General features: G+C 43.7%; 1 protein-coding gene across 2 annotated transcripts in view; it reads left to right on the top strand.

The window, feature by feature from the left end:
• The window catches only part of CHST11 (carbohydrate sulfotransferase 11), a 263614-nt gene that overhangs the window by 42900 nt on the left and 207259 nt on the right, over positions 1–13455 (top strand). The window lies entirely within an intron of this gene.

The raw sequence follows: 13455 nt of genomic DNA on the forward strand, positions 1-13455 counted from the left end.
TGAGAAGGCTAGAGTGGAAAATGATGAATACGTTGCTAAAGAACAGGATTTGTCCCTTTTAAATAAAGATAGGGAGCCTGGATACTGTTCCTGTACCTGCTAACTCATCAGAATTTCTAAGTGGAGCAACTTTTCCATTTGACCAAAATGGATTGCAAGGTAAAACAGCATAGGCTGATTTTTCATTCAGAATGTAAAGGCTGATGTGCCGCTTCTGATTAGATGCTGACGTGGAACGGTCTCTGAACTGTGACTGCTTGTTGGCACAGGAAAGATGGCTTTTGCTTTGACACCTCTTTCCCCTTCCTATTCCATAAGGCTCTTGTTGTCAGACTGGAGTGCCTCAACCTATTTTCTAGATCATTAACTTTCTCTCATAATCTGAATAGGGTATTTTCCCACCTTACAAAACAAAGTGTTTGCGCAATAAAGATAGATGATCCTTAGTTGCAGTAATATTCTTGTCCACTTCAGCCAGCCAGAATTTTGTTTTAAAATCAATAGCTGATTTATTTAAGGTTTGCAATATGGTATTGACTTTTTAGTACTTTTATAACTCCCATGGTTGTTATGTCAGGCTAGTTCTTGCAAAGTTAAATGTTTTTCATTTTGAGTTTTCACCTGTAAACCTTGCATCAGGGATGGTGTCCTTAGCCTCTGTTTCCCAGAACCTGGGAATGGATCACCTGTTAAAATCAAAGAACTGAAAGGGACCTTGAGGTCATCGTCAGGTCCTGCTGGTCACCATCTACGTCATCCCTGACAAATGTTTATCTCACCTGCTCCTAGGTACTTGAAAACTGTTATCATGAAATACATTTGTGGCCCCAACAAAGATTAGTTGTAACCTCTTAGTTTACAAGGCCAATGTGCTAACCACTAAGCTGTTCCCTGGCCCCACACTTGATGATTACCTGTTCTGTTGATCACATCTGGGGCACTTTACATTGGCCACTGTCAAAAGACTGGATATTGGGATAGATGGACTTTTGGTCTGATGCAGTATGGCTGTTCTTATGTTCACTAGTCCAGATTATTTTTCTTAAGGGGTTTTGTTTGTTAAGAAATTAAGTGCTCCTACCCACAAAAGTCACTTAAAGTTATCCTTCTTATGACTTTTGCTATTTAATGAAATGCATATCATTATAAGATCTCCTTTGTCAAAGTGCTTTTCATAACCCCCTGTGAAATAAGAAGTAGCACTTGCTTCATTTTTTACAGATGGACAAACAGGCACAGATTAACTCGCCTATCTTCATATAGCAACAAGGGCAGAAAGCTGAGAGGAGGATCCAAGGGTCTTGACTCTGAGGCTTCAGTTCTAACCAATAGGAACCCAACATATAGGCTGTGTATGCACTTGCCCCTTACTTCGAAGGGAGCATGGTAATTAGGCTGATCGGAGAACACTAATGAAGTGCTGCGATGAATATGCAGCAAAATTTTGGGGAGAAAAGGCACTTGAAAGCACGGGCCCTCTGAAATGCCCGCGGCTACATGTATGCCGGCACTTCAAAGTTTGATACTTCCAAGTTGCTGTGGGGAGAATTAGCCTAACGAAGTGCTTCATATTCACTGCAGCACTTCATTAGTATACTCTGATCAGCCTGATTACCATGTGCCCTTCGAAGTAGGGGGCAAATGTAGACAGAGTGGTAGTGAAGTGTGTGTGTGTGTGTGTGTGTGTGTGTGTGTCTCTCTCTCTCTCTCTCTCTCTCTCTCTCAAAGAAAAATTAACTGTACTTATCCCATAGTTCCTCCATGTGTTTGTCATCTTACTGACACCCTCTCCATGAGGGTCTGTTCAACGCACAACCTAACTAAAAGGGGAGCATGGGAAAGAGCACGGTTTCTCCTGGTAATTATTGCTGAGCCATATTCAAGAATTAATGCTGAGGCTGAAATCCTATGGAGAAGTAAAATCTACAGTTCGCACATTATCCATTTTTAAATTGCTTTCTTCCATAGCAGGAGGCTGAAGTGAGTTGTGGCCATGTAGTGTCATTCCTTGCAGTGCCAGAGGCAGCATAAGTTCTTTCTGCAATCGGGAGATGAGAAAGGGACCTGAATGACTCACAGAATATTTTTCATTTGGCAGTGTCTATGGGAGGGCATAAAGGAGAAGTTAAGAGTGACGATGCATTACTGCATGGCCTGTGCTAGACCCAGAGTCTTTAAAACCAGAAGGAACCAGCATGATCATCTGACCCCTGCAAGTCACAGGCCGCAGAACCTCATCCTTCCCACTCCTGTGATAGATGCATTGCTTCTGGCCGAGTTACTGAAATCCTGAAATCACTTCAAGACTTCCAGTGACACAGAATTTACTATTTACTGTAATTCACAGCAGCAAATGACCTGTGCCCCCAGCTGCAGAGGAAGGTGGAAAACCCCCATTTTTCTCTGCCAGTCTGAGCTGGAAGAAAATCCTTGCCTGATCCCAAATGTGGTAGCGATAAGTTAGACTCTGAGCATGCGAGTGAGAGCCACCAGCCAGACAGGGTTTTTCTCTCTCCCAGTTTTCTCCTCCTTTATCCACAGTTCTCCCTCCTCCCCCTCACAAAAAACAAACAACAAATCCTTGGGCCCTGGCTAGCACTACTGACTAGAAACTTCCCACACTAGAGACCTTGTCTTACCCTCTTCAGCCAGTGGAAGTGGAGACTGTGAATGGTCCCCTCTCCCAGGACCAAGTCACACCCTGCCCTCCAGTGCAGAGAGGCACATGGAACAGCCAGCTGCTCTGAGCCCTGGGTCTGGGCAGGCAAAGAACCTGACTGAAGGGTCTGCAGGGCTGCTGGCTGGAAGCAACCTAGGTAAGTGCCTCCCAGCCAGACCCTGCCTCTGGCAACTCACCCACCTTCCACTCCCCAGCGCCCTGCCACAGGTCACTGCCCTGCCTGCTCCAGGTCACAGCTCCCTCTTATACCCCTTCCCCGGGCCAGAATCGTCACCTGCACCCATACCCACTCCTGGATCCTGCACCTTGATCACCTGCCCCAGATTACAACCCCCTCCTTCACCCAAACTCTCTTGAGGATCCTCCACCCTCTTCTGCACCCCAGCCTCTTACCCCGAGCTCCCTTCTGTACCCAGCCTCTGCCCCAGACCCTGCACTCCTTTTATGGAAAAGTGTGGTCCTTGACCACTTATCAACATCTTGGAGTGGCCCATCAAAAATTATTTCCCATCCCTGCTCTAGGCAGAACAGAACAGGATTCTGAGAACACAAACAATAAACCAAGTGAGTCCAGAAACCTTTCCAGCCCCTCCTTGTGACAACAGTAATGTGCTGTCCTTGTGCTTTAGGGTGCCTTTTGAGTGCGCGCTTGTTTACTTCCTGACCCTGATATCGTGTGTTAGTAACTCAGGAAAGTAAATGCACTAATTATAGAAGTAGGTGGCTCGTGCAACTTTCCTGTTTATAAAACTGGAAAACGGTTTATATTTGTATGGCTTACAAATAAGGGCTAAATCGTATGTATGAAATTAAATATACTGCTACTGTGGCAGCAGCAGTTGGAGCCCCAAGTGCCTTTGAATTGCCAAGCCCTGGGGCAGCTGCTCTTGTAGCCTTCTCACCCCAGTCAGCAAGCCTGGATTCTGTGCATTGTAGTTGAGTTGAATTTCACTGCTAGGCACGCTTCTGCTCTGAGCACATGGATTGCAGTTTTTGAGGCTTCATGAAGCTTTTGCACAACACTAGGCAGGTCTTGGACATAAAAGCTTCAGATTATGGCTCCTAGTGCACCTTCTTCCTTTCCCTGACAACGGAGTGAAATGTAGAATTTCTATTCCAGGGTGAATTCCAACATAGTTTGGGAAAACATCATTATGACATGGAAAGAAAATTCAGAATTTTAAATTTGTCTGCAAAGGAACAGTTCTGAAAACTTCGTTTTGTATCAATCCAAGCATTTCATTTAGATTTTGCTTTTCATATATTTTTAAAATTTGAATTGTCTGTGTTAAAATTATAATAGAAAAAGAAACCTTTTTAACACCAAATGGTGGGAAAATGAAACTTTCTGTTCTAATAAGATTAAAATGATATTGAAATGCTTTGTTTAAACTTTTTTTTTCCCAAAATGAAATTTAATTGAAATAATGTGTCCCCCTGGAACATCTCAATTTTGACAAATTGGTATTTTCTGTTAGAGAAGTCTGTCACAAAATTTATGAGCAGCTCTACACATGAATGGATCTGTATCTGAAAAATAACAAAATATTTTTCTCCAAAATTTTCTCCCTATAATGTACACTGGGACTTGGCCGAGATGCTTTTCTGATGCTCCTCTTATAGTAAGTCTCCTTAGTTATCAACCAAGGAAAATGAATTTTCTTAACAGTGGGGTATTCCACTATTGGAATGTATTACAAAAATTTTGGTACATTCTGCAAAGTTTTTTTTTTTTTTTTTTTAAAGTATGCCCTTCCAGAAACTTACCACCCCAAACATAACAGATTTTGAGCTGTCAGACATTAGTTGTTGAAATCGGTGTTTTCCTCCTGAACAAGTGTTAGATTGACTCCTTTTTTGTTTTGTTTGCTTTCCTACATTCCGCTCTCTTGCTAAAATCTGTCTCTGATTTTCCCATTCGTCCTTAAATCCTCTCTAATCTTTCCCTGTCATTTGTTCTTTGCTGTGTGTGTGTGTGTGTGTGTGTAAATAGAGGCTGCTGTCCACATTTTGAGAAGATCGGTTGCAACTGCGATGACTGGACACCAAGTGAGGGGGTAAAAATCAGGACTGGGGTGAAAGGGTATGTGTTTTAATTAATGCAAATTTATCAGGAGTGTTCCTATAAAATTTGGACAGCTGGTCACTCCAGTTGCAATCAATGTCAAATCCTGCACTATCAAGGGATCAGTTCAGCAACCACCATGTGAGCACTGTGCTGGCAACTTACAACACTTACTTAACTTTCTTTAGGCTATTGGCTTTTGTAGTAATCCCTTTCCTGACTCCAACTTCTTTCCTAACCTCAGGGTATGTCTACACTACACTGGGGTATGCAGGGTATGATCCACTGAGCATCCATTTATCACGTCAGTGAAGATGCAATAAATGGATCTCCAAGCTTGCTCCTGTCGACGCCGGCACTCCAGCAAAACAGGAATTGTAGCCGGGATTGACAGGAGAGCAGCCTCTGTCCGCCTTACCCCATGGAAGTCAATGCGGTAGGTGTGTTGACTTCAGCTATGCAAATTACATAATTTAAGCAGACTGACAGTAAAAGTCAGTGTCGACAAGGCCTCAGACTGTGCGAGGTCTGTACCAACAGGGTATGGCCTCCCTCCCTGACAGACTGGGAGAGAATTATGACCACTGCCTGCAAGTAGAACTGGGACGCCCACAGCCAGCAGAGGGCAGAACAGGAACTGGCCCGTAAAATATCAGTCCTACAGCTCAGCTGAGAGTGAGCTGCCAGAGGAGCAGGATGTCTCCCTTCCCTGCTGATGGAGTTCAGACATGATGGAAGCTGCTACAGTGCCAGCAGGGCTAGCCCTAGGGGGAGGCAGGGCCTGAGGCAGCCACACCTCAAGTGCCCCAGGCATGGGATCCAGGGAAGCCCCCTCCTAGCCCCAGGGTCTGCCCTGTCCCTGCTCCTCCTGCTTGTCTCCTGCCCCACATGATGCCAGCCAGGGGATTACCTGGGCCAGGTGGCAGGAAGGTTCTTTCACACCCCCACCACTGCACACTCACCCTGATGGCAGGAGCCTGCTCCACTCTGCCCCACCTTGTCTCACCGCCCTCCTAGCCTGCTGCACCTCACTTCTCCCCAGTGGCTGGAAGCTGAGCACCCTGCAGTTGGGGCACTCTGCTGCTTCCTGCTGCCATAGAGAATCTGGGCATGGCAGCCCAGGGAGCGTGGGGCTCAGTGTAGCAGGTTTCCGGGCCATTCTGGCTCCCACCACCAGGTTGAGTGCAGGGGGTGGGGAAATCTTTGCTGCTGCCGTGTGCCTGTCCCATCCATAAGACAGGCCATTGGGGAGCCTCTCAAAGTGGCCCCAAACCATCCTATGGGCTGACTGCTCTGTGCAGCTGCTACACACTGTGGATACCAAGGAGAGCAGCAGGCCCAACAGACCCAAAACCCAGGTGCCCACTGACAGGGTATATAGGAAGGAGCCCAGGGATGCTGAATAGGCTTTGGCTGTGTGATTAATTTCAAGGCACCCGTGAGGTCTGGCTGGATATCCTGGCTGGCCCAGCGGCAAACCACTCTGCTGCCACTGGAGCTGAGGTGCTGTGGAGTAGCCTGTAACCTTTAGGCCAGGAGGCATGTATTGGTCTGGTGCCTACCCAGGCTCGGACACCAGACAGTTTTACTTTCTCCTCTCACCAGATTGGACTCCTGTCCCTGGCGTCCCCTTGACTTTTGATATCTGTAGCTGACTGTAGGTGAGGCTTTTACTAGTTGCTGCCATGCCTTTATTGAGAGCCCTGGACATATAGATCCTGTCGCCAGGTCCACAAACATTCTACTAGTCCGCCTGACTGTGGGCCAGGAGCGTTATCTGTAGGCTGTCCCTCTCTGGCTGATGACTGGGTGCGCAGAGGCAACTGTGGCCCGGACGGGATTGCAGGCTTGGACCTATTGAGCATCCACTAAATCCCCCTGGATGGAGTCATTTTAGGAGCGCTGCACTGGGAGGACGTGATCTCCCTCCCTGATGGCCAGGGAAAAAACTGCAACCCCCCTTACAGTCGGTCATGCACTTTGGCGATAATGGTTAGTTGGTATTATTATGATGAACGTGAAGTTTTTTATACTGCGAGTCTTCTCTTAAGGAGTTATGATTATACGTATTTAAATGTACAGACTCATTTCTGCCTATATTCATACAGTGGACCCGAACCTGTTGTCTTTGCTAAAACTCCTACAAACTGCAACTCGTGTATCTGTGTGGTGCGGAGCTTTTTTTTGTCCCAGTCACACCTGTAGGGTTGGGTTCCAGTTGTTTTGGACCTTAATCTCCGCTTGTCTTGATCCCTGTGAAGATCTAAGCACATGCTAAACTTTACACGCTAAGAATATAGTCCCATGGATTTCAAGGAGACTGCTCCCAGTGTGAAGCATGTGCATAAACCTTTAATAGTGTTGAGGTCTAAATTCCCATGCCTCCTGAGCTCTGTTACTAAGTTTCTGAAAGTAATAGACTTCTTCAGCCTCATCCTGGTTCCCTTTCCTCTGGTGAATCTCCATTGATTTCATTGGAGTTATTCCCAAATTATACTGGGGTATATGAGATCTGAATCAGGCCTATTCAGTCTAGTTTCTGTTGTTTAGGGGAAAAATAGTAACCAGTTTAAAAAAAATCAATCTTCCTTTCCCCAGTCACAGTAGAAGTTCTTGTCACTGATTTAGCTCAACTTTGTGAGGATAAAACTGCTTGTTAACAGCAAAGGGCTAAAGGGCAACAGATACATTGTTTTTTGCCTGCTTCTGAATCCCACTGACTTTGTCCCTGCAGATTCCAGTAAGTTCTGGTGTAGGGGACAGGCTGATACATTGTTTGGCAGATTCTCAGCTACTGTAAGTGCACGTTTCTGAAACTCTAGCCCCTCAACGTTATGCGCTGGTGTAGGAGAACAGGCATGAGGTAATAAAGACAGGCTAAGGGAAATGACCAATTGACTCAACTAGTTAACACTTGTAAACACATTCACTCACTGGCTTTCTTGTACTCCCAATTCACTGGAAACCTAATCGGCTTAGCACTGTAGTTGCTCTGAGGAGCATTTTCTCAGCTGAATGGAATATTTTACCATGCAGAACTGGTCTAGACAGTTTAGCCACAAAATTTTAACATTCTTTTGAGATTATTAAAATTTGCCAGTCATGTTTGAACAAATGGTCTTTCACTGAGTCCTTGCCCTGGCCTTAGATCTAGGAAAGTAACTAAATGGGCTTTGTTTTTGCATTTTTTTTCTTGTTGGGTAGGTGGCCATGTACGGAGAGGGGAGTATCCTACTTGCTGCTTGTACATTTATTAACAGTCAGACCAGCCACAGCTCAGGGCAGCCTCAAGTAAATGAAAATGGCTTTCAGAGTCTAGTTTGAAAACAACAAGAAGTCCTGTGGCACCTTATAGACTAACATATTTTGGAGCATAAGCTTTCATGGGCAAAAACCTGCTTAGTTAGATGCATCTGATTTGACATTTTTTGTATACTTTTTGGTTTTGGGAGGGTTGGGGGGGATGAAAATGCCTTCTCTCTCCGCTAACTGGAAATTTAATGAAAAAAACATTTTTTCAGTTTTCTGGTTTTTAGTAAAAAACAGCAAAAAGCTTTTTTCTCTCAGTTTTTATCTCCCTCCCACATTTGTGGAAAAACTACAAAAAAAGTGCCCTGACTGGGGAAAAATAGGGTTCAAAGGGAAACATCAAAATATTAAAAATAATTTTAGAAAATCACACTTTCTAATATGATTGCTTTCCCCCCTACACACATACTTTAAAATAAAAAAAAGTGTGTCTTGGGCTTGTGTGACTTTTTTTCCCAGGTTTTCCAAGCAACATTGGATATAATTGGTTGTGTTCAATTTGGGTAGAAACTGTGGTCTTTTTCAGACCAAAACTCCATACTCCTGAGCAATCACCAATACAAGCCCAGTGGTGTAAGAGTGTTTATCGCCCCATTTTATAGATGGAGAAACCAAGGCACTGAGTTCATTTGGTGGTTTACCCAAGATCATTCAAAGAGTATGTGATTCAGCTGGGAACTGAACCAAGTTTTGATGGATCTCCGTCCAGTGTCTTAACCACAGAAACCTATTCCTAATTCTTGCAAAGTCTCCTCATTCACAGAAGTCCTGCCACTGAAGTCAATGGGACCAGAGTAACTGCCTGAGTAAATAGTTCAGATTTGGATCCATTTTTTAGATTTAGAGTACTTGAAATGCTGTCAAATGTCTCCCCTTCTATCCACTTTTCCCAAGAAAGATTTAGCAGCCTCTGGTTCGCAATACTTAGAATACTGGGTTCCAAAGAAAGCTTTAAGATGAAGGGTTAGCAAATATAATTTTAGTTTGTTTTCATATGCATTCCCTTTCCAGGAACTTTATGAAGACCAAATTGGTGAAATAACACACTTCTTATTTTTCTGACCTATCTCCGAAAAGCTATGGTCAAAATTTTCAAGTACAGGTGCATAAGGCAAGTGGGTAAATCAATGGTCTGTGGTTTTTTTTGTTTTGTGAAGACTATGAGGGCTTATGGATGCCATCAAATTCAATGGTGCTCAGCCTCTGAAAATCAGGCGGCTTTCAGTTGGTGGACAAACATGGATATGAAAAATGTGTTTACAGCGATTGTTTTCATGTACTGGTACTTGTTGTATTGATTTGAGGGGGGTTTAAATAGTTAGAAATAAATCAAAAAGAAAAGCAGAGCTACAGAAGCCTATTTCCTACAGTGACTTTTCTGCCTTCATAGGAATCTTTCTCTCTCTCTGTCTCTGGTAGCGATAGATACACCTTATAGAACTTTGCAAGTGTTTCAGGGTAACATGCACGCGTGCAGCATGGAGTTACTACAACAGAATTGCTATTTTCTCTTTCAAATATAGGGGCCCAGTGGTAGAGGTCCCCAATTTGTTTGGCATTCTAGATCAGTGAAGACAAAAGAATTAAGCTGTAATTTCTTAGGAAGGCCAAAATATCAGTGACTGTTCAGCATGAGTTCAGTAATTATGGTCCTCGCTCTTTATCTTTATATAAAAAACAAAGCCTAAAGACTTGGCAACATAGGACTTTCAAAGGATAATAAAATCTTCAAGTGTTATTACAAAAGATTAAATTTTAAGTTCCAAATCTATATGTGGGTGACTAGTAGCCAGATTTTCAGAAACATTTCTCGGCATCTGGAGTTTTCAGTGAAGTCAGTGGGAGGGGAGTTGCTGGGTACTCAGAACTTTTGAAAGTCAGATCCTTCATGTAGTTGTCTAAATTTAGACTTGGGAGTTTTAAACATGGACATCCATTTTTGGAAACTGTGGTCTTAATTTTTAGTTTTGTTTTCACTGAACAGTCTTTACTATTATTTTTTTCTCAAGGGCCAGGAAGTGGCTGTCTTCTTGCCTGTTATAAATTGCTGCATATGTTTATACTGATATAGAAATTATTATTAAGGTACAATAATGCCAATATTGAACACCATTCAAGCCAAACAGAGAGCAAGTTAAAGGTGCCCTGATCTACAGAGAATCAGTGAGAATCTAAAAATTGCTATGAAAAGGAGTCTCTCTTCTTTAGACACATCTGATAGCCTAGACCACCAAAGGAAAAAAATTGTTAATGTGGAGCTACAGATAGAGGTTGAACCTTTCTAATCCAGCACGCTCGGGACCTGATTGGTGCAGATGAGAGAATTTGCCAGACCATGGGAGGTCAATATTGTTTAGCACATTACCAACACTTTCACTGCTTACTGGGCTCTTAGAAGACATTTAGGGGTAAATAACAGCTAAATAACAGCACAGAACACTGAGAGCCAGGACTAGTGCCTGGAAGCAAACTTTAAGGGACCACAGGAAACTTGGCCACACCCATGAAAAGTGGTCATTCAGTTAACTAAAATCATGCTGGGTTACAGATGTTGCCAGATGAGAGAGTTCCGGATAAGAGAGGTTCAACCTGTACCTCATCAAATTTCTAACAGTCTTAGCTAGATATAGCTGAATTTTAGGCTTGATCCTGTTGCGGCTTCAGGCTTACTGACTTCAGTAGAAGTTATGTGCCTCAGGTGGGGCTGCAGAATTGGACCTTTTGTTCATATAATAGCATAGCTTTTATTGATATTTTTTGTATATGCTATAAATACTTGAGATTTATAGTACAGTGATACACTGGGGCTAGGTCTGCAGTAGGGAACAAAGTTGATATCAGATGCGCAGTTCTAGCTGTGTCATTAGCACAGCTAGAATCGATGTATCAAAATCTACTTTCTGCCCTAGTGTAGATGGGGGCTCTGTGAACTCACACCATTGTCCCTTACTCTGTGTGATAGTGTGGAGTACCAGGGTTGATGGCTGAGTCCAGAGAGATCAATTTTTGCCATGTCTTAACACATGTGGCAAAATCGATCCCTGGAAGATCGACCATGGTGTGGCAATCTTATGGTAAGTAAAGCAAAATCCCAGGAAACCAGATTTAACTCTGTTACACCCATGCAAACCCATTAAAGACAGTGAGATCTGTACCAAAGTAGGCTCCACAGCAATTCTACAGGAACAGCTTTATAGGATTGAGACCTATGTGATAATACTGTGTATGCCAATGCAGAACAGAGAGCCGAGGGGTTAAGGCACTGGACTGGGATTCAGGAGATATGGGTACAATTTCTGACTTTTCCACAAATTTTATGTGGCATTTTGGTTAGGTTAATCTGCCTACTTCACCTTCCCATCTGAAAAATGTGGATACCAATGGGATCTGTGGGGGTGGCACTTGCAGGCAAAGGGGCCAGAGGGACATTGATTACTTGCAGGTGCTGTCCCTCACAACTTCCATGAGGTGGGAATGATAAGCTGTGGCCATTAGGAGCTGTGAGGTATGGTGCCTGTGGGCAAGCAATGTCAGCAAAATGTCTTGCAGCCTGAAGTCTGATTAACCCCACAGGCTGCATATGGTCTGCAAGCCACAGATTGACAAGTACTGACCACTGCTGTGGGGCCTTTGGGCACTAGCACAGTACAGATAATATGTGAGAGTTAATTTAAATAAAAATGGAGGTTATTCTACTATCAATATGTTAAGGAATGGCGTTCAGAAGGGTGACACAATGCACAGATTGGATTACATTCTGCCCTTATTAACACTTGAACAAACTTCACTGACCCTAGTGGGATTTGCATGGGTGTAACTCTGGGTTACACTTTTGGCCAAGTATTTCTCTTAGAGTGTGTCAGTTAACACTGAGGGCCAAACTCCCTGGATCTAGAAGTGGCGTAACTCCATTGTCCCCAGTCTAGTTTATGGATGCTCTGCATTTGTCCCTGCACTGTATTAATCTGAGGTGTGTGTCTTTTCTGTTATGAACACTGCATGCAAATTTAGGAAGTCACATTTTCAGCAATGGACGTCTCCACTTCCATCACTAGTCATGGCCAAGATAGCAGTCATCACAAAAGAGGAGGTGTCTCAAATATATGAACTGTTGAGGGTGTTAAATGCTCAGAATGAGCCTCTCTCCAGGTGAAGAATGTAATCCTTTATAAAGAGCACATTACTGGTCTCCCTCTGTGCCCAAACTACTGAGGAGGGCTGGGCCTACACATGCCCCTTCCTTTTGAAAGGGGCATGTTAATGAGCGGGTTTGAAAGATGGTAATGAGGTGCTGCAATGAATATGCAGTATCTCATTAGCATAATGGCAACGGCAATTTGAAAGTGCGGCTTTTCAAATCACGTGCCGCCCATGGAGAGGGGACCTTCTGAAAGGACCCCCCCCAGTTTTCGAAAGCCCTTCTTCCAATCACCAGAATCGCTGCGGCTGCCATTATGCTAATGAGGCACTGCGTATTCATTGCAGCACCTCATTAGCATCTTTCAAACCCACTCATTAACATGCCTCTTTCGAAAGGAAGGGGCAAGTGTAGACACAGGGGAGGTGAGTCCATTAAAGCCCAGAGCTTACGTTACTATTTTCCCACCTGATGATGTCCATGATGTTTTGCAGTTAAAGAATGATTCCCAGTGCTTTCCTGGTTGTTGATTCTGTAGTGCCTGTATGTAGAAATGAGTGTTTATCTTGGTGAGGGTTACGCCAATTTGTAATAATAATAAGACCTGCAGCAGACCCACAATCTGGGAAAGGGAACAATTTGGGATGGGGGCTTACATGCTTATGGTATGCAGTTTAACATTTTTTTTAGTCTTGATGAAATACTTTTTTTTTTTTTTCTATGCCACTCTTTTAATTTCTCACTTCCCTGTGCACCATGACAGGCATCAGCAGTAGTTCAGCCAAGTGCCCAGCCCAGAAAACGCATGACTGCCACACGTTAGAGACTAAACACAGGCACATCAAACACCAGCCTCTGGAGGAAACAAACTCTTGAACATGAAGTAAAAGGAGCATGGGTGCATAATGAGAAAGCAGAGAAGTAAAAACAAATAGGCACCCGGAATGGTTTGCTTTCTTTGGGATGTGCAGAGCAGTTCGCTTTATCAAGTAGAATTGCACAAAAAGATTAAACGAAATGGGATTTTCTGTTCAAAAAAGATCAAACAGAAGAACCCCTTAAAAGGGTGGGGGAGTAGGAGGAGCTTAACTATTGGCTTGTGGGGAATTCTGTCACTTGGGAGCTTAAAATCAAGATTAGATCTCTTTTTACAAGCTACACTGCAGTTCAGCCTCGAATGATAGGACTTGATGTAGGGATGACGATCCATGGCCCTGATCCTTTCTGGCCTAAAATATCTCATTCCTAAATCTAGAACCTACA

This window comes from Carettochelys insculpta, chromosome 1, assembly GCF_033958435.1.
Source record: "Carettochelys insculpta isolate YL-2023 chromosome 1, ASM3395843v1, whole genome shotgun sequence".
NCBI classification, from domain to species: Eukaryota; Metazoa; Chordata; order Testudines; family Carettochelyidae; genus Carettochelys; species Carettochelys insculpta.